The 25,249-nt window shown below is 38.6% G+C and overlaps 1 long non-coding RNA gene across 1 annotated transcript in view; it reads right to left on the reverse strand.

The window, feature by feature from the left end:
• Positions 1 to 7,294: 7,294 nt before the first annotated feature.
• Positions 7,295 to 25,249, reverse strand: part of LOC134171402 (uncharacterized) — a 33,772-nt gene continuing 15,817 nt past the window's right edge. Inside the window, exons 2-3 of the long non-coding RNA XR_009967621.1 lie at positions 10,869 to 11,081; positions 7,295 to 9,921 (exon numbers count right to left, since the gene is read on the reverse strand). This is a non-coding gene — a long non-coding RNA (uncharacterized LOC134171402). The remainder of the gene's footprint in view (positions 9,922 to 10,868; positions 11,082 to 25,249) is intronic.

Consider the following 25,249-nt stretch of genomic DNA (forward strand, 5'->3'; position numbering starts at 1 on the left):
TGGAACTAGATGATCTTGAGGTCCTTTCCAACCCTAACTATTCTATGATTCTATGATTCTACATTCACATGGATCGCCTCTTCTCATGTTATGACTAAAGTGAGGCATATATATGCTCAAGTACACAATAAATTCTACACAAAGTAAACATTTTTAGTTCAGATTTATTTTAGCTTTCATGCCTCTTCATACTTCTGGCTAGGTTTAAAAAAGCACCCAAACCAAAATCAGATAACTATTTGAAAAAAATGTTAGCATATAGACACAAATGTCTGAGTACAAAAAATAATTCTGACTAATTTCTTACATACTATTGAATGCCCATTTTTTAAAATTGATTTGGTTTTCTTACATGCTGTATATAACTGAAGCAAATACCAGGGGCCTTTTAAACGTTCATAGATCGGTTATCCTGGCTTGGGTACAGAGAAAGGTTCTGTTAATTCATGTTTTATTCCCTGCCATTTGTGAAGTAAGTTATTTCAAGAATAGAAAGAACATGGAGCTGATAGGCTAGCCTATAAGGAACACCAGTGACCTAACAGCATGCGGAGGTCAGGAGAGGATCCTCGAATTTTCAGCTTTCAAGCTGCAGCTGCTACACAGCCAAAGCCTCCTACTCTCCTTCTGGCCAAAGTCAGGACCACTGGGGGGTGGGTGGGGGGAGGCACCTATATAGTATGCACTAGATGCCTTGCTGCTGAAAAAGTCATTAAAAACATTTAATCTCTGATTTATTTTATTTTTTTCTACCCAGATTGTGTGACAGTTTTCTGTAGGCTCACAAACAGAAATTTGGAAACCAGCATTAAGAGCAGATTGTATTTGCCTCAGCTTGTGTATGCAGGGGAAGGAGAAAGCAACAAGGCTGAAAATTCATCTGACCAAGTGTAGGTACCTACAACACAGTTGCCATGTAGGCTGTTTGCTAGATTTATGGAAAGAAACAGACATTGCTAGAGAGCAGTTTTTCTCACCTACAATAGAAATCCCAAGCAGGATGGACAAAATATGCCAAAAAATGCCTTCTGCAGTGCTGCACAAGGTGCAAGAAGGAACCGTGGATGAATAAAACACGTGATCTGCACTGTAGGTGCCTAAATTCAGATGAAATGAATCTCATCCCAAATCTCCTTTTGCACGTCCGTCCCTCTAGTACAAGGAGTCAAGATGGCTTTTCACATGGAAACTTCTTTCAGGCATGTATTTTTGCGTGTGCTTGTATGGAGCCTGGCACAATAGAGACTACTTCAAGGCTTTGTTCATGTGGTGCAGCACCTACGCCCCATAGGTAGCCTGAAGTTTAATTTCTGATGGTAAATTTTTAGCTGAGTACTTCAAGGGAATGCAATCTGCTATTGCTTGCTTTACTTGCTGATGGGCACTTAGGCACATGAGATGAACTCACAGCCATCTGCACGATCATGGCTACAGGTCTGTGCTGCCTTTGCAAACCAGTTTGTGCTCTTGGGAGAACCTCAAGGCACATACTCATTGTTAGTAATTTTATAGCTTGTTTGTAGCTTTATACCTCCAGTAGCACACTTTCACAACTGAGGAATGGGACATGTAGATAATGGCACACAAATACTGATTTCGCCCCATGAAACCATCTGGCATTTAATTCCTAATGAGCTCTGCCCTTTCTTGTCTGCAATGTGAAAGTCAATGTCCAGGCCTGGTGCTGGGCTCTGAAGGCAGTAGGGGAGCTGCTTTCAGCCTCAAAACTGTTCAGATAGCTCAGCCTTTTCTTTTGCTACGTTTCTTCTTCATTACAGACTTCATACTTGTCCCGCAAAGGTTAAAACTTTGTATGCCAGGAAAACGAGTTCTTGATTTACTGTCATTTGCTTTATCTCTGTCCCTTGGCTAACTTCCAGTGGGATTTATTTGATTAGGATATAAATGAGACAAAATGGAATCATAATAGGCATTCAAACAAAACCAAACTTTGTCATGATTATTGTGTGATTTATAGCTGATATCCAGAGGACAGAGGAACACTAATCAAAAGAGGAAAATTTTGCACATAAAAACCGGATAATCCTGATGCAATCAAAATTGAATCAAACAAATGACAATCCAAATTAGCCAACATCTATTTTTTTCTTTTTCTTCCAGTGAGTGAATGACTTTCAACCTAGAAAGGGTTTGAGATTATTACAAATTTAGGTCCGCTGCCCCTTTTACGCTTTAACTTAGTTTGATATCTTGAATATATTAATCTTGCCTCTGTCTTAAACCATGATGGCTCTCACCACACTCTTTGTATAAATAGCTGCCTTATTAAGGCTCATTCTGTGCTGAATTCCAATGAGGACAAGAGCTTACTGCTTTTTCAGTATGTGTGAATTGTGTGTTCACAAAAGAAAAAGCTTTAAATCAAACTGCTGTGTGCATTTTCTTGATGGTGGTGGAATGACCAGTATCATCGTATTAGGCTGTTCAGAAGGATGTTCTTGAGAACTGTTTTTAAATTCAGGCTCCCTCAGCTGTTATTTTGCTGGCCAAGAAAAATAACTCTCCCGAACAATATGAGCCTTATGTATTGAAAGGCTGCAGATCTTTATGCTTGTTCTTTCAACTTTTATGAGTCACAGTGAAAGCTGAACCTGATAAAATCATTAAGAGGTTTCATTCTGTTATCTAGTGTTCCCTTTTCATCTTCCCAACCCCTGCACTTCATCAAGAATAATGTTTCAGGTTACAGAAAACTCAATTGTTGGAGCTTTCAGATGACAGCTATAGATGAGATTTCCCAATATTGATCCCCTTTCCCCCCATATCTTTTCTTTCCATACCTGAATCATATCTATCTGAATTATGAGCAAGCACAGATATCTCACTCTGGCAGACTGCATTAGAAGCACGTAGCACTGGGCCTCAGGTTACTGATTAGCAGCAGACTGACTCTGCTGTTAACCAGACATTTCTCCTTCTGCCAGAGACATCTCCATTCATAAATACCAGTGTGGAGACACAGAACCTTCTGCACTGTGGGGAAAGCTCTGCTGCCATTGTTTGAAAGGATTTTAGCCAAAGGACCACAACTACTCTGTCTTTGATGCCCATCAGAACTAACACAGACATTGTTGAGCCTCTTCTGACAGCAGGTGTGTATGTGGGGAAAGATTAAGTGACCCTGAGGTCTGTTTCAGGCCTGTGCTTCTATGATAAGTATGAAAACCAGGTGCTCCATGATTACTGATACAAGTGTACTGATTTAAATGAGAACACATTTAGGGAAATTTGGCTCTGACGTTTAGGTTTGGATCACATAAAGAATTAAACATGGCAGCATTCAACCTCATTTTAAAGTGCCATTTTGTCAGTTAAACCTGAAGGTGACTCACCACATCATGTGTGGAAATGCAAATGCCTTTGATGGATCCTCATAGTGGGGATGTGCACACAGCACACAGTAGTATGCAGTATTGATTCACCAGCAGCATGTTATGTTATTTACCATAGCAATTTTTTGTCTTATATTGTTATTTTAAAGGGGTCATCCATGAGTGTCAACATTTTAAGACAGAAATGTATGGAGGACTCAAATTTTATCAAGCCTGGAAAACATGCATTAGAAGTATTTTAATGAAGTAGTTATGAAACATGGCTGAGAAAAAAATAAAGATACTCTACAATACAAATCAATATAAAGCATGGCAGGTACAATTAGTACAGCTGACCAACTAAGAGTCTTTCAAGTACAGAGTTTAAGATATTGGTATATAAAGTACAGCATGTGACAGAATTCTTACATGTAGCTCACTTATTTCTCCTGAGGAAAAGCAGTAGTGAAGACATTCACGTAGTGCAGTGAAGTGCGAGCTTTAGAAGAACAATCACTTGAACCTCCTTGTATGGAGAAAGAAGAAATGCAAGCAGGCAGCTCCAACTCATATATGCTGTATTGCCTTCTAGAGCTTCCCATATCTCCCACAAAGAATTTAGGACACACACAAGAGGCAACAGTGGAAAGTCCCAAGAAAGGAAATCCAGTTGGGTTACAGCACAAAACCTCTTCAGGATAAGGGTGGTTAAGGACAGGAACTGACTGTGCAGGGAAGCTGTGGGTGAGGCCCTGAGCAAATTTACCTTGCTTTGAAGTTAGCACTCCTTTGAGCATGTAATCAGACTAGAGTTTGGGTTAGAGACCTCCAACTAAAACCCAACCTCAGTCTATGGTCCTGTGTACTCTTGGCTTAGGTACTCTGCCTCCACCCCTCATCCCAAACCTTCCTCTTTGTACAGTAGTACTGATCCTGTATAATTGGTCACCGATTTCACTAATAGTATTTGTATGCATAAACCTAAGCATATTCATGGAACATGGCTATATAGAGATGTGGATATTGGTACAATCTTTTTTTTTTTTTTTGTATCCTACCTTTCCCCTTTCCACAAATGCTTCAAGAGTTTTTAAACTTTCTTTTTTGTCAACTCCAACTTCAGTTGTCACATTGGCATATTGCTATAGCCCTTTATCTTTCTGATTTCTACCTTGCTTCCACTGGATTGCAGTTGCCACTGACAGAAATAAGAATCCTGTGATATTTTTCGATGCTTATCAAGAAGATGTCTTAAAAATGATGGGGAAAAAATCCCACATTATTTTTAGAGTCTCAGAAGTGGCTTGCAATTTTTGATTAGGAAAGGTATCTGTTTGAACAGTATCTGTTGATGTTCAGAGACTGCCTCAAAGATGAGTCACTAGAACTGGCAAATACAACCTTGAAAATGCCACTAAGCTGTTATTCTCTTTTCTGTTTCTTAATGCACTGACTAAAATGTTACCTTGATGTAATTTCATATATTACCGTTGTGCTCTCCTACACTACACTCCATGCAAATTGTCTTCACTACTGTATCTCAAATGGTCAAACGTGTATTATTTAGGTTAAATGTTACAAAAACTTTTTATCAGGGGTGGTAAAAAATCCATACAGCCTCTGATAAAATCTGCAGAGGCTTGCAGGTCTAAGTTAAATTTATTTAGCTACACAAATTCAGTAGAAAGGATATTTTCAGCTATATGGAGGCCAATGCATACAATTTTGTGAATTCTAACTGTAAGAGACTGCACATGCTCTTGTCATAAAAATATATCCATATATGTGTGTCTAATTTTACCCTTGGTACATGCTCTTCTTCCCTTCAAAAGAATGGGAAGGCAAAGCGATTGATACTATTTATTGACTCAGAACAGGGCAGATAACAGGACAATGGACTGGCTGATCTGCCAAGCTCAGCAGGTTGTGATCAGCAGCACAAAGTCCAGCTGAAAGCCAGTCATTTAATGATGCATCTCCTGGGTCAATACTAGGGAGAATACTGTTGAAGCTCTTTATTGATGATCTGGATAGTGGGACTGGGTATAGGTTCGACATGTTTGCTTATGACACAAAACTAGGAGGACCAGTTGATACACCAGACGGCTGTGCTGCCATTTGGAAGGACCTCAACAGGTACAAGAAATGGGCTTACAGAAACCTCATTAAGTTCAGTCAAGGTGAATGCCAAGTCCTGCACCTCAGCAGGAGTAATCCCATGCACCAGTGCAAGCTGGAGGCAAGCTAGCTGGAAAACAGCTCTGCAGAGAAGGACCTTGGAGTTCTGATGGACAGCAAGCTGACCAGGTGCCAGCAATGTGCCCTTGCAGCAAAGATGTCCAACAGCATCCTGGGCTGTATTACAAAGACCCATGGGTCAAGGGAGATGATTCTTCTGCTCAACTCACCCCAGTGAGACACATCTGGAGGGCCAGGTCTAGTTCTGGACTCTGCAGTAAAGGACAGTCAAAGAAATACTAGACCAAGTCCACCAAAGGGCTAGGAAAATGGTTAAGAGACTGAAGCATCTCACATATGAGGAGAGGCTGAGACAGCCAAGACTGTTCAACCTGGAGCAGAGAGGGCTCAATTGGGTCTTATCCATGCAAATACCTTGTGGGGGAAGTAAAAAGATGGAGCCAGGCTTCCCTCAGTGGTGCCCCGTGACAGGATGACAGGCAATGGGTACAAACTCAGACACAGAAAACTCAAAACACAAGGCAAATATTTTTTACTATGAGAGTGATCAAACACTGAAACAGGTTGCTCAGTGAGGTTGTGGAGTTTCCATCCTTGCTGATATTCAAAACCCAGCTGCACACAGCTGAGAGTAATCTGCTGGAGCTGATCCTGCTTTGAGCAAGGGGGTCTTAGTAAATGATCTGCAGAGGTCCCTGCCAGCATCAGCCATTCTCTGATTCTCTGTTATTTCATAAATATCCAAGAGTAGTGGCTGGCATAGTCATAAACTCAGGCTATACAATAAAGAAATTATCTAAAATCTTGTAAGTTACTGACTGAATAATTATGGCAAACCATTGTTCAGCATGCTCACTAAAAAGTTGGATTTGAGTTTCAAAACAGACCTGTGAAGCAGACTCTTTTTAAAAATAGAATGTGGATAGTCTTAAAAAGGAAGGTAAAGCAAGGACATACAAAACTCCATAACTATTTGTTCAAGTGATTTAATGTAGAAACTCATTACATATGAGTTTCTATTCTCATATAATGGCTAAAAAGACATAAACCAAGAAGGGAATTTATGAGCTGAAGAACCAATTCTTAAAAGAAAAGTCCCACAAAATACATTTATATGATAGAAAATACCTTTTGAAAGGTTTTGCACTAGGATGTGCAAAATATACTTCCACAGAATTCTATGGGATACTTCAGAAAACCTAGACAAAGATTTTAATTTTCTATTAAACATGAAAGATTTTTAATGTAATTTTCTACAGCCATATTACTTTTCTACAGAAGACTCTTGTCTTCCTCAGATCATTCAGATGCTCAACAGTAGTGTGAACATTCATTCATTTTATTGTTACTATTTTTGGCTTTCTTTTACTTTCACTGCATAAAACCCCAAAACTCCCAATAATAATAAACTCAATTCAGAGCTGTTGTGCCTAGTTACTAGAGCATGCATTGTACCTGTCATGGCTTTTTGGCCTTAGAAATCTAACAAATGCTTTTAGCCTTTGTGACTCTTTATGGAGAGTGCATACATTACTGTCTTTTTATATACATTTCATGGGGGTCCAGTTCCTTTTTTACTCTCTGGTATATCCTCTCTGAGGCATAACAGCTAAAAACACTATTTAACTTCAATTCCAGTGAAGGATGGCTATGAAAAGATCAGAGACAGAAGAACTATTTCTCTTTCTTTTTTAAATATGATTGGCTTAAGAACTTCCTTTCAGAAGTAAAATAAAATGAATAGAATAGAATAGAATAACAAATAAACCCCACCCACTGTTCTAGCACTTCATCTGAAAATATGCTTAATGGTTTTGAAAGATATCTGGGAATCCAACAGGTATGTGATTACCTCGGTGGTGGAATTACACAGAAAGTGCATCATCCTACTGTGTAAAACTCTTCTGCCATACTGCCCCAGACACAGTACAGAGCCTATATGCCAGCTAAGCAATGACTGTAAGTGAACTTCACGCTTTAATTTTCTCCTGTGTGTAGCATTGGAGAGCACTTAGTGCTGTACAGTGCTGTGGTTCAGCGGGTCTATGCCTTCTCTTGTTAAGGAATTTCGGTATTAATGAAGTGTCTCCCACTAAAACTGAACCAGTTCTTACTTTCTGTAAGAGAGTCACATGGAAAAAGTTGCTCTGTGTGTTTTCATGTTTGATAGTTTCTTTCCTCTATAATTTCAAAACTCATACGAATCCAGTGATTTTCTCCATGATCTATTTTTGCAGAAAAACAGGTATATCAGTGATCATACAATGCACAGCAGTCGATACTGAGAAAAAAATCCAGACTATATAATAGCTGCTCATTCTTCACTTTGATGTCTTTAACAATTGTCAGGTATTTGGTATCCACCTCGTTCTTCCATTCTATTATGCAAAGCTCTACTACCTAATAAAAATCATAGTGTTATGGTAAAGAGAGAAGCTTTATGAGACTTCAGCAGGTGCTAGGATATTTTCTTCTATAAAACTGCACTTGCTCAGGACGGCTTCAGTTACATTTTAGCAGGATGTTATTTATGTCCACGTATTTCTCCTCTAAAAGTTTCAAAGGGCAAACTAGGTAATGTCATTAAGTGGCTGAACACAGTAAAGGTTCCAAAAACTAGGTCATTATTGAGATTAACGACTGGATTAAAAGGATTTAGAAGAGTGGTAGGATTTTGATTTGCAAATTACTCCAAAGACCTTTGACTTATGTAAAGTCTCCTCTTAAAGACTATCAAGCCAAAGTATTACATCAAGCAATTTAGTTGTTGCAAATTACTCTTGCCTGTTTTTTGACCTTGTGTGTATTACCCATATTTCTACACTGGAATCGTTTTTCATAATTCGACACTTGTATTGCTCTTTTGGATGTGGCAAATGCAGGGGGAGCACTAATGTGAAAGAGATAATTTGTAAAATAATTAAATCTTATTAAGTATAAACTATGGGATTCTTGAAGGATTTCACCTGAGGGTCTTTTAGCCAGATGCTAAAACAGGAGACCTTGTTTAACAGCAGATTCTAGAAATTCAATCAAAATCAAGTCCCCAGAAAAAACCTCACAAATTTATTTAGATTAACCTTAGTGCCATTCTACAAGAGTATACACAGCTGTTTTAGTATATGAAAAATATTTCTAATAGCACAAGCTTATAAATGCTTTGGGAAATTAAACTGGAGGGTCTGCATGGATGAGGTCACCCATTTAGCATCAGCTAAAGGGAAAAAAATACTTTCACGGGTTACTTGGTATAACACTCCCTCCATTGACAGCATGTTTATGTCTTAGCCTGTGTGCGAAGGCTGTTTATGGCACTTGTATGTTTTGGTGTATGAAAGAAGGAGGGGAGGTACTTCTGTGCGGGCAATTTAGCACGGCCAAATGTGGTGGTGGGAAAGAGGGCAGATGACATTCTGCAGATGAGTGATTCTGTAAGATACAACATTTGTGACAATAGGCAAAATAGGCAAAATGCATCAAATACACCCCAGGGTTAGAAAAGGTAAATAAAGGTAAATAATTTTAGGATTTTCAGCACACAGTCAATTAATGAAGGCAAATACTTGCAGGTCATATTTTCATGAAACATATTCTTGATACATTATCCAGTCACTCGTATCTGAAGAGCACTCTATTTTTACAAACCTTTAACCTGCCAAATGCTCTTATAATTTTACTGCTCTGCTTTTAAACAGTATTACTTTAAAATGTCAGTCTCCACTGGCCTGTCAGAGTTGGGATGATGTAATTTCAGAAATTGCCTTAATCACCTTCAACCTTTAAAGTACAAATTCTAATCAAAAGTACTAGTAATGCTGTTGTGTCTGAAAAACGTACGTGGTATATGAGATCATTAGTTCACCTAAGGGATTCATGTACACACATTACTCACAACGTGCATAAGTTTTTTCTGAGTTCAAACAGAATGGATGACAAAATTCCCATGTAAATAAATCTTAATTATGTAGTGAGTGAATGAATACAGAATTAAGGCCAAGGAATGGTCCAATATGATGAGCTTAGATTTATCATTCAGGAGTTGGTTTAGTGTTAAGATACCATTTGTGCAACATTATAAAAGCCTATCAGTAACTTTCAGATTCCAAAAAGCCCGAACTGAAACATTTAATTCTTACATCAAGGAAATAACAGAGCTTCTCTCTGAACACAGCTTCAGCTCTAAAAAACTGTAGCTTTCAACGTTTTCTTCTGTCAGTACCTTGTTGGCAGAGTTATTATGAGGAATGCAGCTTTTCCACTTGCTGGCTTCATCCCCTTAATTTTGTTTATAGTCAAGCTGGCTTTCTATTTCTACGGCATTCAGATCTCATCAAATGTTTTCTCCAGTCTAAAAATGTGATTCTTCTTCCTTTCCTTAAGCAGTTTTCCACTGTAATTACAGAAAGCAACATTTAAATGTGCATTGTGAAAAGGTGTTATTCATGTAGAAAACTCCAAGGGAAAAACAGCTCATTTTAAAATCTGGTCTCAAAAGGCTCAAGGCTGGAAGGGATTAAAGGGATAAAAAAGGGATACAAGAAAAGCTGATGTGGTAAATTGTCCTGACTAATGTCTATGGTTCTGACCAAGTGTTAGATTTTGATCCCAACATTATTTTTTTTTTTTTCCTCTATTTTACTTAAAAACAGCTGTTGACTTTAAAATGAGAGGATCACAACACAGGCTGCTTTAGTTAAAGATGACAGCCCAATACTCAAGATGCAAATTTAGCTTCTCGGTATCGTTTGCTTATGGTTTTCTGGAGTCTTGGCTGTAATGTCTCCAGAAGGAGAGGTGAAGAGCTTGTCCTATACAAATTGCTTTTAACCTGATGGGAAAGGCCACCAAATCAGAAGCAAGAACTGTGCCTTTGAACTTGATAGAATTATAGAGTGGCTTTGCTTGGGAGAGACCTTGAACATAGAATCATAGAATCACAGAATCATAACCACAGACTGGTTAAAATTGGAAGGGACCTTAAAGATCATCTGGTTCCGGACACAGACAGGGACACCTTCCAATAGACCAGGTTGCTCAAAGTGCTGTCCAACCTGGCCTTGAACACTTCCAGGGATGGGGAATTCACAACTTCTCTGGATAACCTGTTTTCCAGTGCCTCTCTACCCTCATAGTAAAGAATTTCTTCATTATATCTAATCTAAATGTACCCTCTTTTGGTTTAAAACCATTACCCCTTGTCCTATCCCTAGATGCCCTTGTAAAAAGTCTTTGTTAGACTGAGATGTCCAGCCCAGCAGCCTTTCACATCCTGGTACTGTCCTTGCCGCTAAGCTGTATCATTAGATGTAATTTGTAGTGATAAGTTGTTGTAACTACCTTTTATGAAGAATCACATCTTGTTGACTTATTTTAGCCATGTTGTGAGGATAGCTACTCCCTTGAGGGGATTCACATTGGAAAATGCCATGTTGCTGGATTCACTTCAAGTCTGAATGGAAGACAGATGTTGAAACATCCAACTTCAAAACTCATGGTCCTATAGAAAAGAGAGTTTTAGCTGCCAAGGGATCCTAGATGTCTGAGAAGCACCTACAGAAGAAGAAAATAGCTGAGTCAAGGATCTGGGGCTGTAATACTCAAACCTGATTTTGGTATTTCAGAGCCTTAATTCAGTCCTTTAAAGAGATCTCAGGTTTGGAAGGCACAGCACATTAGAAGTGTAGTGGGAAAGTGAACATCCATCCCGCAGATTCTCCCCAGCCCCCTGCAGAGGGGTGACAGTGCTCCTTCAGCCAGGCATGCCTGCAGGTCCTGCGAAGTGCTGGGTGAGATCCTCACTGCACACAGCCTCTGACTGCCTACAAGCACTTAGTAGCAAAGAAGCACATATTGGTGGATTATACTAGTTCGTCATGACTAACATAAACATGTTTATGTTTATCTGCTCTTGGCTTTAGCACCTGTTTCTTGCTCCAGCAGAGGTTTCTGTTTAAGGAAGGATTAAATGATGTTCCCTAAAATATGAGGAAGAAGTGCTTAGCAATATTTCCTTTGCTTTTGAGGATCAAAAGAAAAATAGTTTCAATAAAAAAAAGTTTCAATGTACAAAAATCAGAACCTTCTGATTAGTAGTTCTTATTTACAGAATCTAGAAGGAAACAAGTCCCGAAAGAATCATTCATAAACATCAGTTGCAACAATACTGCAGAACAGCATCTTTATAACTCTTCAACCAAGTGAACCAAGGACAAGGAAAGGAAGAAGAGATTCTTGGATTATTTTTTTTTAAATGGAAACCAAAAGATTATAAGAAAAAGCTTCTTGAAGTGCCAAAATATTTGATGCAATATCTCTGGTTTCATATGAAAATAATTAGAAATATATAAAACCAAGTGTGCACACCATAAACTTCGGCAGGTCAACATATAAAGAGCTCTAGCTCACAAGGACTGTGCAATAACATTGGAAGTGTAAGATTTGGACTTGCCAATAGTTCCAGCAGGTCTCAGCCCAAAGTTCTTTATGCCTTTTTATTGGTGGAAGCCAAACATATCTGTATGTGTTTAGGAGGTTTACTGTTGTTGTTTTGAAATGGTGAAGCTTTTTGTGTTTTGGTGGTGCTTTTTAGTTTTTGTGGTGGGTTTCTGGGGGGTTGGTTGGTTGGGTTTTGGTTTAGTTTGGTTTTGTTTGGTTGGTTGATTTGGCTTGTTTTAATCCCAGGGGTATCTACAGGAACATTTGGAAGACTTACTCAAATTGTGTCCCTGAATTTCTTCCTCAAACAGCTTCCACTCTAGAGACAGAATTCACCTACCTTTACCTATATAGCAGTTGAGCGTCTACTCCATGCTAGATGGCTGCATTCCTTTTAAAAAGTAAGTGGGTAGCCCACTTCCAGAGGGCAATTCATTTTAATCTGGCTAAATTACTTCTTATAGTATAAACTGAATCACCCTCAGGAGGTTCCTGTCACTCTCTACTGACTCTCACTTAGACTAGATTATTAACTTCTAGATGGCTGAAGTTAGGTGAATCCCATTTGAAAAGGCAATGTTTAAATGATGAATGGGATAAACAGAAAGGTGATAAGAAAGAAGGACAAGATAAGGGATTTTAAAAATATGTTTTAGAATCAATCAGCACAGTATATAACCTTTACTAAATCAGCACCAGAAACTGCATTTTTTTACTAATCTTAAGTTTTCATTACTTCAATAATTGAAATGAAGAGCAACTATCAGTAGGAGGAAGATGAGATATGGCACTCAAATTTAGCCTGCTAGTCACAGAAGTCCTTGCATTACAGAAACCAATTAATTTGTCTGTCCTTTCTTTTAACAAGAGTTAATTCAGATTACAGACTATTTCCATCAGTATTGGTTGTCGTATCTACTTAAACAAGTGGTCCAATCGTATTATTCTTTGGATGCCCACACACAAACATGTATGTTTCTCCAACTTTTGGTTGCAGAATGGAGTGACTTCCAAAAATAATTTCATAATTTTAAATTTCTCATCTTACTACTGAGTGTACACACTCAGCATCTACATTTTATCTAAAATGCCGGAAGAATGAGCAAAAACAATGAAAATTGTTCATTTCATATGATAGAGTAGCTATACACGTTATTATACACATTATTATATGTCCCTTCCCTCTTTTCCTTTCTTTCCTTTCCTCTTCTCTTCTTTCCTTTCTTTTCTTTCTTTCCTTTCAAGCAGCAGCCATTATATTCAAAGAGGGAAAAAATCAATAAGGGTCACACATCTTTATTTTATTTATGAACTAATTCAGTTGCGTCAGATGAATAAGTGTTGTTTTCAACTATGTTTTTTAACACTTCCCACAAGTGATTTAGACTGTGGGATTTCAAGTCTACTAATTTTATTAGCCAGTGTCTGAGATGTTGTTTTACAACCGAAAAAATATCTGAGAGATAAGAAATTCACTGTAGCCTGATATCTCTTCACACTGCACAGTTGAAATATAGCCTTGGGCAACTACCATTCCACACAATAGAATAGGATCTTCTGTGGCTCTGCATCCTCTATGCAGAGATTTACAGTGTAATCCAAAACATCACTTACATGCCTAAAGTAAAAGATCCAGCAGGATTAGACTGTATCTATGAGACTTCGGGTAAGATATACTCCACAACCCAACTCGTACTTGTAGTCCCACAACTAGACAGACCAAAATCCCAGCTGGAGAGCAGTGTCATACAGGCAGCTCCCTTCCGGACCGTCCCCTGGCCCTGCTGTCTGCACAAGGGGTGGCATGGCAGCAGTGCAGGCGTGCCACAAGGAGCAAGATGTAGCTCAGGTCTTCCCAGAACTGGAAGTCTCAAAGAAATCTTGAGGTCCCACAACAAAAAATAAACTCTACTCTGTTACTACAGGAGTTACTGGACATGTGCAGATCTGCAGAATTAAAATTTGGTATTTCTCAAGCAGAAAGATCAAAAGAAAATAGGATTGTCAGTGGTTCATGACAAAAACCTGTGGACAAGGTATTCTTACAGTATCTGATTATGTAATTTATTAAACAAATCATAGAATTTCACATTATAGAATCTGGAGAAGAATTCATGTGGGAACATGATGCTTTTTCTTTCTTGGCACTAGAAAGGAAATCAAGCTATGAAAAGCTTTAAGGAAGTATGAAAGACATGAAATGAAGCCAAGCTGAGCCAGGAAAATCAAACTTGTGGTTGAAATTCATGATTGTTTGGGGGAAATAGGGAGAAGGGTGTACCACTTTTTTCTAGTTTAGTGGAAATACCACTTTGGGCAAGGCATTCTGGCTTAACTTTTTGGCTTAGATTTGTCTGTTTCTGTCAATAAAGTGGTTCAGAATCGAAAGATTAGATCCAAAATCAAAATTTAAAAGGTTGTAGAGGTTCCCAACAAAGTTACAGCCTAAATTCACACTCTTTGTAGGAGGGAACTCCAATGAATGAAGACATCTTCATATTAATTTTACCTGCAAAATAAACCATACAGATATAAATGGAAAAAAACTCTCAACTTTGCAGTCAAAGACAGTATTTCTTCTTTTGTCTTTTTTCTTTTTTTTTTCTTGACACTTTTAACTATTTTTAGACCACCACAATGAATTCAGACTCGGGGTAAAAAAAAACATGAAAGCTGAGTTGCCATTTTTTCTACTTCTCTATTTTTCAGTTTCCAATTTCATCAATATCAACACTAAAACATACTGTTAATTTTCCTTATACCCAGATATTCTTATATAAAAACGTAGCTGAAAATAAGGATCTTGACCTTTCAGTTAATGTGTTTTAGGCTACATCAGGAGTTAGCGATATATTCAGGATACTAATTTCAAGCTAATCATTTGTTAATTATATTAATGAGGCTGTTAATAACTTTATTAACTTAGTATCTCAGCACATCATGATCTTCAGCACTGTTATCTCAAGAATCCCCTTGGATGGCAGCTCCCATGGAAGCTGTGTGATGTTCCAAGACAGTCTGGGTGAGACTGATCTCATGGAAGCATCTACAATTCACCTGACTCCTTTTTGAGTTCCTTCTATAGAAAATTAAGAGAAATGGGTACACTTAGGAGATTAATCTGAGCTATCTATTTCGGGATGAGAGAAACCATGTCCTAGAAATGTCTTTCTTTCCTTCAACTATAAAGGGACTCTATCCTCCAAGTGCGACGAATTCTAAGTTTCCTGGTCATAGAGACATCATTCAAGGTATGGTGGAATGAAGCTTTTTGCTCCAAATACTTTAGGAATAGGCTTGTTGCTTTGGGGACGGGAATCTAGGGAAGATTTGGGCATTTGATCCCAGCAATAAAATGGAATACTTTAAAAAAATATCGAGGCCATTTTAAGAGGTAGTACAAAGTAGTATTCTTTTTTAGACTCACTATTCCGCAGAGTTAATTTAAATGTGAATTCAGCACCAGAGATCTTTTCAGTGCTGTTTAAATTTCTTTCTCTGCCAGATTGTTGGTTAGATTGAACTGCACTGAGCAAACTTTATATTTGTGGCATTTGCAAAGCAAGGACTAATGTCCCTATGAGATGTCCATTCTGAGGGCACAGATTGACCCCCTAGTTTCTGGGGGAGGGGGAGAAATCACAGTTTTTTTGTAGGCATAATCAAAATTGAGAGTTAGGAGGCTGCATGAAGAAAACTATAGGCAACTTTTGATACGTCAGACTGAACTTTCAACTAGGCTAGGTCTTCGCTTGTTTTATTTTTCTCCAGTACGTGACTTCCTACTCAGCTTCTACTCTTTCACTCTCAACGGTGTCCTGAAGGTATCTGGAATGAGCTTAAAACAGCTTTGGGTTTCTTTCCAATTACACCACTCTAAAAGAGCACATTGCACTGATCTCTGCATAGTGAAATTTCTTTTTGAAATATCATCATGTTTAGTGCTACAAAGAATGGTATTTTTTGACCCTTTTAGGGTCCTTAAAGTGGAACTCCTACAGTGTGCTTTAATGACTTTCGGGTGGAAGGTCTTGATGCTGTTCAGCAATATATTCATCTCAAAATTTCTGACCTGCTTACCATGGGCTTGGTCCTACACAAATGTGTAACAACGACACATTTTTGCAAGAAACTCTGTTTTAAGTCTTTTAAAACCAGAAATTCCATCAAGCAGTTTACTGTATGTGAAGCCATTTTGTAACATTAGCATCCATGGTAAAGAGTTTAAATATCCATGTGTATCCCTAGTATAAACAAATACATAGATAAGAGCATGTCTATTTTTCTGTATGGGTGCACATGCAGAAAATTGAGTACCAAGTAATGAAGGCTTTGCTGAGTATTGCACAAATGCCAAACAAGCAGAGAAAGCTGAAAACCTGACCATTCACCAAAGCGATGAAAAGCTATTAACAGATACCCAGTGCCTCCCAGGAAATTTTAGTTTATCTAAAATCAAACATGTCTGATGCTTCAAAACAGTTATGTGCTGCCTCCACAGTTTCCACACACTCAAACCCCCCACCAACTATTAGTAATTCCTCATTAGTATGCACCTGAATGTATCCTAGGAGAATACTGGGTTACAGATGCAGCACCCTGAAGAGGTTATCAATTCGCCTTAATCATTGTCATCTGTAGCATTTAAACAATACTCTGCCTAATGCTAAGAATACACTCCTGAACTCAAACTGCATAATTACCTACACTATTGCTATTTTAAATTATTTTCCTTTTCAAGTCAACCAGTAAAAATGATTTTTCACTAGGAAATGAGTAAACCTCTTATCTGCCCTTTGGTAAGAAGAGTGACAGATTTTAGATCTAATATTTGTACAAGGCAACACTGTGCATTAAAAGTGGCTCAATACAATGGGTATTAAGAACTCAGCAAAAGCTCAAGGCTATCAACATGGTAAGTAAATTGTGTTTCTGGATGGGTTCTGACTCATATTCAGATATCACCAAGTTTCATGTCAAATCTAAGGCTAATGGGGTGTAAAGCAGAAGACAGGGAATGCAGTAATTGTGGGAGAAAGAGGAGGAGAAAATAAAAATACTGTGCAAAATTAGAAGCACAAAGTAGATAGGGACAGGGAGAAGATGACAAAGCATTCAATATTGCGATGTCCATCAGGATTGGACTGAGGCTCTAACTACCTGTCCCTGGACTTTCACAAACACCTCACAACTGTTCCACATCTCCTTCAGATTGCCCAGCTTTGGTAATACCACAGGCAAGGCATAAAGCTTGCCTAGACTTCTCTTTAACAAATCATCCAAAGTCTCTGCCACCTGCACTCATGGCCACCCTTTATCTGTGTGTTTACAAGCATTATTTTAAAGCCATTCTTGATAAAGCCAGGTTAGGATAAACAGCTAGTGGGCTTGTAGAGAGAAAAGTGGCAGACACTTTCACCTTAGATCCTTCACATTCCCATATTTAGGAAAAGCAGCTGCACTGACATGCAGAGGCATCTTTCTTCTTGAACTTCAAAGAACACAATTCACATCAAACTGGAAAGAGTCCATTGAAAATACAGCACCATGATTCAAGCTATTTTTAAAAAGATGAGTGATTTTGTAGGACTTCCTTTCATTTATGCATCCTGGCTGAAAATTCTTCTTCTGATTTGTAACAAGGAGCCAACACTATAGCTTTGCTAATTCACATACACAACATTCACTCATTTAAACTATGTGGCCATGGCTCTCAAGTCATGGCCAGCAAGGGACTGAATAAGTTTGTACTAATATTTGAAAGAGATTCATTTCCCCACTAATGCTCAAGGTTATTTAGGATTGGGACTCCAGGATAATTTAAAATTTTTAGAAGGAAAAAGACTTAGAGAACAAGTGGGAAACAAAGATGAGCACGAGTTGTGGAGAGTTACAAAATGCAGTAAATTATGGAAAAATGGTTGAAATAACAGAAGTTTTGACAGACTTTCATAGTCAGATGAGCTGATGGAATACTATGCAGAGAAATTACATAAGTCAGTGGATTTACTGCTGGTTTCAACAGAACCACATAAAGCCACTCTGCTGGAGATTTTAAGTAGGGATAGTCTTCAGCTATCCTTAAAACTATCAATGTCCCCACGTCAGATAATAATGAGCTAAAAGTGGATCTTTTATTTGTACTTTAAAATCCTTTATTATTGCACTTTTCACATTAAATATCTTTCCAGTTGGCAATGAAAGTAGTATAATTTGAAAAATATAGCTTGCTCTGAAGATTGCCAGTATATGCTTCAGGCTGATAGAGATTACTTCCCAGCTGCTTCCCATTCACAGACAGTATGTGTGGCCTTCCTTAAAGAAGATGGAAAATGCGGTACTATATCCCATACCACATGTCTTACACCCACTTCATGTGTTTATATTGGGTTTTACTTCTGGTTGCTAAAAGGCATGGTTTCTTTGAGACATTGCTTTCGCTGTATTTTGTATATGTCTTTTGGTTCTGTTATTGTTTTTGTTGCTGTGTTTTATCCTGCTGTCTAAGAGAACATTTGTGGGGCTTCAAATGACGGGCAAAACTGGGTAAGCTCTGCAAGTTTGTTCTGGAAGTTCTTTGATACTATTTATCATCACTCTGAAGGAAACTGTGCCCCAGTAGGCTCAACTGATGCACCAAACCAAGTGTTATCTACAAAATGGTCATCTCATGCTGCCCTTTAACTGCTGGCTCCACTGTCAGCAGTAATAAAACTAGGGGACAGTCCTTGGGAGGGAAGCCAGCCATTGATTCACTCCTGATACCTGACGGTGTTGGCTAATGTGTGATCTCGTGGTGTCACAGAGATAAAGTGCAAATTGTTTTTGAAAATAATTGGCAGGAGTAGAGTGGATGCATTTTTCAGAATGTCACACCCAGTGAGCTGTGACACACAGCCGAGCTTTGTTCCTTTACCAAGTAGAGGAATCAGGTTTATGTTTTATGGAAAGATCCAAGATCAGCCCAGCACTGCGCTGATTTACTCTTTTTTCACCTCTTGTCCTCAGTGTTCTTCCTGAAAGAGACAGATTAATGTTATACCTGCCAGCAATTCAGTGAGCAAAGCAATAGCTTTTCAAAAGATGGTGAACTACTGCATGCATTAAATGCATGCTCTCCCAACTCAGGTTTATATTCATACTCTGATGTGTAAAGCACATCATCGGTGGTCTATGATGCCCATAAAGCAGTCTAGTTCAAGAAGAGGCTGTGAGTTCACTCACCACCCCTGAATGGAGGGAGCACATCCATCTCTTACTGACAGCAGGGGAATGAATTGCACTGTCCTCAGCACACCTCCATCACTGGGCTACCAGTGATCAGCTTTCAAGAGCAGAGTACTGCCATGGCGTGCTCAAGGGCAGAGTGCATCCTCAACCATATTGCACAGATCAGCTCCCAGTGCTTGCCTGACTGGAAGTGACTGGAAGTGGGGTGGCTTTCCAAAAGCTTTTCCCTCATAAGAGGGCATGATACCAAGTGCCAGGCTTATGCCCAGGAGGGCTTTCACTAAGAAGTTTGCCCATGCCGCTATCTCTGCACTGAAGCAAGAGTTCCCATGAACTGCTCTCTCAGCTGTACTGCATGGGCAGTTAAGCTCAGCTCCATGTTCTCTATCTAAAATCGCTGCAGTAATGTCTGGCCATTTAGTTGGCAGTGGCAAAACATGGGAATGCAAAGACACAGAAAGCTTTTTGGCTGCAAACTGCTGGGGGCTTGGAGTACTCCATAGCAGGAGGCAAGTGCTCTTTTCTGCAGGCACACACTAGAGATCCCATCACTGCCAGGATAGCACATTGCCTTGCCTTTTGGGCCTATTTGGTATTTAAAAAGAGGAACAGCTTCTTCTACTACTGTTTTCTGCAATAAAGTGAGCCACTGAATTTACTTATCTCCTTCTGGATTCCTTCTGTTTTGTACATCTGCTTGCACTGTATGCTTCTTAGGCAGGCAATGCCTCTTGCTACGTTTAAATATGTGCACAAAGCCAAAATCAGCAGCATTACCAAATGGGCATTAAATTCTAAGCTTACTGGGGTATATACCAACTGGGTATTTGAAGACCCACACCAGTGCACAGGGACCACAGTATTACCTGGAACTTCTAGTGAGAACACCAGTAAAAAAAAAAAGACAAAATAGAGGGGGAAAAGAAAAGATAGAAATGGCAATGACTCAACAAACAGAAGAGCCAAGACCATGATTTCTAATAAAAGACTGTAGGCAAATTACTGCATCGCTAAACGTGGTTCAGCTTCAGTCTGCATCCAGAAAAACAGGCCACGAACTGGGCAGGAATAAAGCAGCAAATAACAGTCTTTTAGAGCAAACAAGGAGAGAACATGCTGAAAGATGTAGACTATGCAACAGAAGCAATTGCAGCATGCCCAGTGGGTTAGGAGGAAAGGTGGTTATGGTGCCACTCACTACTGTTGTGTGAAATTGTTTTGGTATAGGGTTCCCTACTACTTCCTTGATTCTGTTTTGCTTGAAAGTGTGGCAAAAACCTTAAAAGATACTCAGTTACTCAACGCTGAAAGGAAGATACTAAGAGGTAAAACTTGTCCCAGAGACACAAAAGTGAAGCAAGAAACTGAAGGGCTTGTCAAATCAGGCAAAGATCTGCTCCTAACACACAGCTGAAGGTGAACATGCTCCTAAAACATAATTGTGAAGCCTCCCCAAGAAAGAGGTCATCCATGATTTAAGTGACCAGCTGTCATACCCTCAAGGAGCACCATAGGCAGTCCCATAACCACTTCTCTCACTAAAGAATCCAGCTGAGTATGAGAGCAGACTTTCCCCTGATTTTTCAGTTCTCTTAGAGGGGACGGAAGGAAAAAAATTCTTTTTGCACCTTAATAAAATTTAGAGGAAAAACAATCCTGAAACAATTGCTTTAGCAGTTAACAAAATTAAAATGTAGTTATGAAAATGAACCTACAAATTGCCTTCAAATTCAAGCCATGATCAGAGTTGCCAAAATTCATAACCTGAATGTTACTTCTTTAATACACATATCTAGAATAATGCAAATGGAGACTGGCTCCAGTCAAAGTCCACATTACAGACAGCATAAAACCAGGTCCTGCTAAATAAGAATGCTTGGTACCTCTGCCCAGAGCTTGGTCTGCACCCAAACTAAACATCACCTGAGGTTCACAAAGCTCAGATAAGTTTGCTAATTTTTTAACTGCCACCTGCCTCCTTAACAGTTCTTGGAATTAGAGGTCAGAGTGCCAAAACTGCCCTGGAACCTGTTTCAGTGCCATTATGTGAACGCCACAAAAAGTCTTCCACCAAAACTTTTGGAATTCCAGCTGACTTCTGACTTGACTGAAGGAATTATCGGAAGAGGCAGAGAAGACACAATCCTATGCATAGAGTGGAACTGACAGGGCATAAAAAGGCAAAGAAGTGCACTTTTTCTTCACCTATGTTTTGGGGTTTCTTTACAGCTGGCTGCTGCATTTTATCCTGAAAATAGGAAAGGGGAGGAAACAAAGGAACTTGATTGCTTAATTTCTGGATTTCCTTTTATTCCTTTTTTCCCCACAGATGCAAGAATATCATTCTGTGCATGAGTCTTATCAAATTTGACACAATTCACCCTACCCACAACCAATTCCAAGGTTTTCCTGTCCTTTGGTGTGTGCTGTTGCAAGGACAGTCTCTGCAGTTCTGAAGATGTGGCTATTGCACTGTCTCACCATCACTCTCAGCATCTCGGAGCATGGAACCTACTGTGCTTTCTTGATCCAGAGCAACAGAAACATGCTACTTCAGGGCTAATTAACTGAAGCCCAAAGTAATGAAATAACTGTGCCCTCAATTCACAGAAGGGTTTTGGTTTTAGGATGGCATGAGGTGCAACTTTATATTATGGAAAATATGTCCTAAACCAATGCCTGTGAGGTGAACAGCAGCCTGAGTATGTGATAGAGTACTGTGGGTTTAAGCAAAGAAGCATTTGGCTGGGAGTTGAAATTAGAGTTTATTGTCTGCCCTTGAGTAAACAAAGCTATAATGGGTTATTGAGACTGCTGACTTCTAAGAAACAATACTTTCTGTGCAAGCATGACATTTTAAAACCATGAAGCCTGAGGCATGTATGCTTATTATCATATGTCTTTTTATTGACCCATTTTATGTTAATGCTTTTGAAAGAACACAGAAATACACAGCATATGAAGGGAACAGAGCTGAGGTGTATGAATAGGACTGTCAATGATTATTGGTATATGCCAAGATGACAGGCAAGTAAAAAAAATCTAGGACAACACTTCAGAAGTAGCTGCAACTATAAATGAGCAACATAGGTTTGTTCGAAAGGTGTTGCCTCTCAGGGAAATTTCCAAACTAGAGCTTAATGATCTGGGATGTACAGATGCACAAAACCCCTTACGATGGTGTTCACACAATGGACCAAGAATGTGCTCTTTTTCAATCCAACTTTGACTATTCCTAGACCAATACACCTCTTTGTCAACATCACATTGGTGAGAAGACGTGGAAGCTTTACAGATTGTTTTTAAATTATTCCTGTGTCCTGAGGTCTTTTCTGCACATTCTGTGTCACTTTTGCTGTTTTTACAAGCAGTTTGACAGTTTGCCAGTTTCTTGTAGGATCAAGGCCTAGTGAAAACTGCATTTAGTTTTTCTTCTGGTTAATATTTTGGTTAAAAAGATGGGCAAGTAGAAAAAGCTGTATAAACCAGCTGTTGTATGAGATTTTGAGGACATAAAGCATTTCAAAGCATACCCTTAGAAAGAACAAGAGCTGCCATTGTCCTATTTCTTATTCCTGTCAGAGCCTGAATGAGCAACCATGCTGCCTTCTTCTGTCTACAGCTGGAGGTGCTGGGATGAGAACAGATTCATCTTGTGCCATGGTCAGGTCTCATTTCTGTCTGTGGATAGTGAGTTACAGCAACACTGCTACAGCAGCAACTCTTGTTACAGGCTCATTTTGGGGACACATTAAGTAATAAAGAACACATTAAAAAATAGAATCTGCTGTACAATATTCTTAAAGTTGTGAGGAAAATAAAGAAAAAATAATCCATTTTTAGGGTAAAAATTTTCCTGAAAACCAGAGAAAAAGCCTTGCCAATCAAAGCTGTATCACTGACAGTCATGACTAAATGCATGCATGACAGGATTTCATCTGAGAACAAACTAACTCAGGAAGTATCATTCCCAGAAAGACCTCTGCAAAATGTCTTCCTTAAACCCAGTTTGTGTGGTAAGCCCCTGGCTCACAAACACGATACTGAAGCATACTGAATTTACAGCAAAAGGCTTTTTGTTTGTTTGATTTGACTTGGCAATATGAAATCCCAAGCAAAATATTGCATCCTGATTTTCCAAATAGAAAGCAAAAAAAGGATTGGAAAAATCTGGAATTTCCTTAAGAACCAAGTGTCAAAAGCTTTACTCATGACATTTGTCCTGTGTACAGTTCAGCTCCATCCAAGATATCCAGCTTGACTAAGTGACTACAAATAGGACTTAAGTTTGGTGGCTATAAGCATACCTAATACTCTATCTTGTTTCTGAAGCAGGAGCTCACGCTGTACATTTGGCTTGTCTGGCTCTGTAAGACAGCAGAGCTCTACTCCAGTATTTGAGGCTGGGCTCCTCTCAGGACAACCTTTCTTTTCCCCATCAGAAAGAAAGCAATCATGCAAAGGGAATGCATAAATTGCTGTGACCTTGTTACATCAGTACCTCCCATTTCCAAACAATGTACAAGGAAACCCTTTGTGTGTATTCATTTTCCAATGCATTCCAGGTAATCAGGGACGCATTTTCATCCACACTCTGAACATAAAAATATTTACAATATGTAGCAATAGCATACCAAAGGAAAGCTACACACAATAGTACCTTATGTTAAGACGCACTCCACTACTGAATGTTATCTATTTCATGTAATAAAAAAATTTGGTTTTCATATTTTATTAAATGAAAAGAAAAAAAAAAGATAAATGCCTTAATTCACATGGTTATTTGATGGCAGCAGAAGCTCAGATAAGAGTGGAGTATCTTTATTTCTTTTGATTTGACTTTCTTTCATCTGAGTTTCACTTACAATAGCAGCTGGCTTGAAAGACATAATGTAATTCCCATCAGTGATTATTTTTTTTTTTTTTTAGTTAATGGCATTATGAGCTAGAGGATCCATTTGACACAAGATCAGGAAGATGGTAACAAGTTCTTTTTATTTGCTGTTGTTTAATAGTGAGTTTTTTCAATATCTTACATAGCTGTCCTGTGGGGAAGAGATTAAATTCTCTAAGAGTGTTAATATACTGGAATAAATATGGAAGGTCAGATAATGTGGAAATGCAATTAATGTCACCAACTAGTTACAAGGAATGGAGGTGGGAAAGGATTTCAGTCAGCTAAGTTTTCTCTACATTATATATAATACACTAATCATGGGATAAGGAAATAAACTAGTTCCTCAGGTGACCTGGATCTATTTCTGGCCTTGCCACAGATATGAATTCTGACATGGGGTGAATAATTTTATATATAAATAGACATTTAAAATATATTGTTTCTAGAGAGCAGTCAGACCACAATCAAAGCCAGATCAGTACCACAATCAAAAACAGATTCTAAGGTATGTTAGGCACGTGCTTTGTCTCAAATGTTCAGAATATTTAGACACAGATTCTCATTTCTAAGTGTTTTTATAATAGCCATGCAGCAGGATATCACCTGAAGCCTACAGGTAAGATGCAGATAATAGCAACACCGTACCATCACCATATGGATAGTATGAACTTTTGGACAAATGTATCTGTTACTATTTAGCCATTGTTTTTTCTTTTGTCTTCTTCCTCTTGCTGCGACTGCCGGTGCTTCATTCATCGCCCTTTGCAGCAAAAGGACTCTACACTCTTGTTCTTGGTGATCTCAGGAGAAAAATGAAGGAGGGAAAAGGACATAATCCAAATGACTGATATGTTTTCTTCTTTACCATCTCACATTTTGTCTTATTCATGACTTGGCCTTAGCTATACTACTTGCACAGCAATTTCATGTTGCTGTAAAAATGTTTTATTGGAAAGGAGTAAGCTAAAGGAACTTAAAATCTACAGATTGATATCCTTACAAACACCCTTTTTAGCATAAAAATGTTCTCCGCTTTTTTCCCAAAACTCAATATATTTCATTTTGTTTCTGCTATTATCACAAAGTTTTTATTTCAATTCCCTACTAACTTTATCTGAATTAATTCCACATGAAATGCTACTTGCTTTATCTTATA

The sequence above is a fragment of the Pezoporus occidentalis genome, unplaced genomic scaffold (genome assembly GCF_034315485.1).
Source record: "Pezoporus occidentalis ecotype Australia unplaced genomic scaffold, CSIRO_AGI_Poc_V1 ctg112, whole genome shotgun sequence".
Lineage (NCBI taxonomy): Eukaryota > Metazoa > Chordata > Aves > Psittaciformes > Psittacidae > Pezoporus > Pezoporus occidentalis.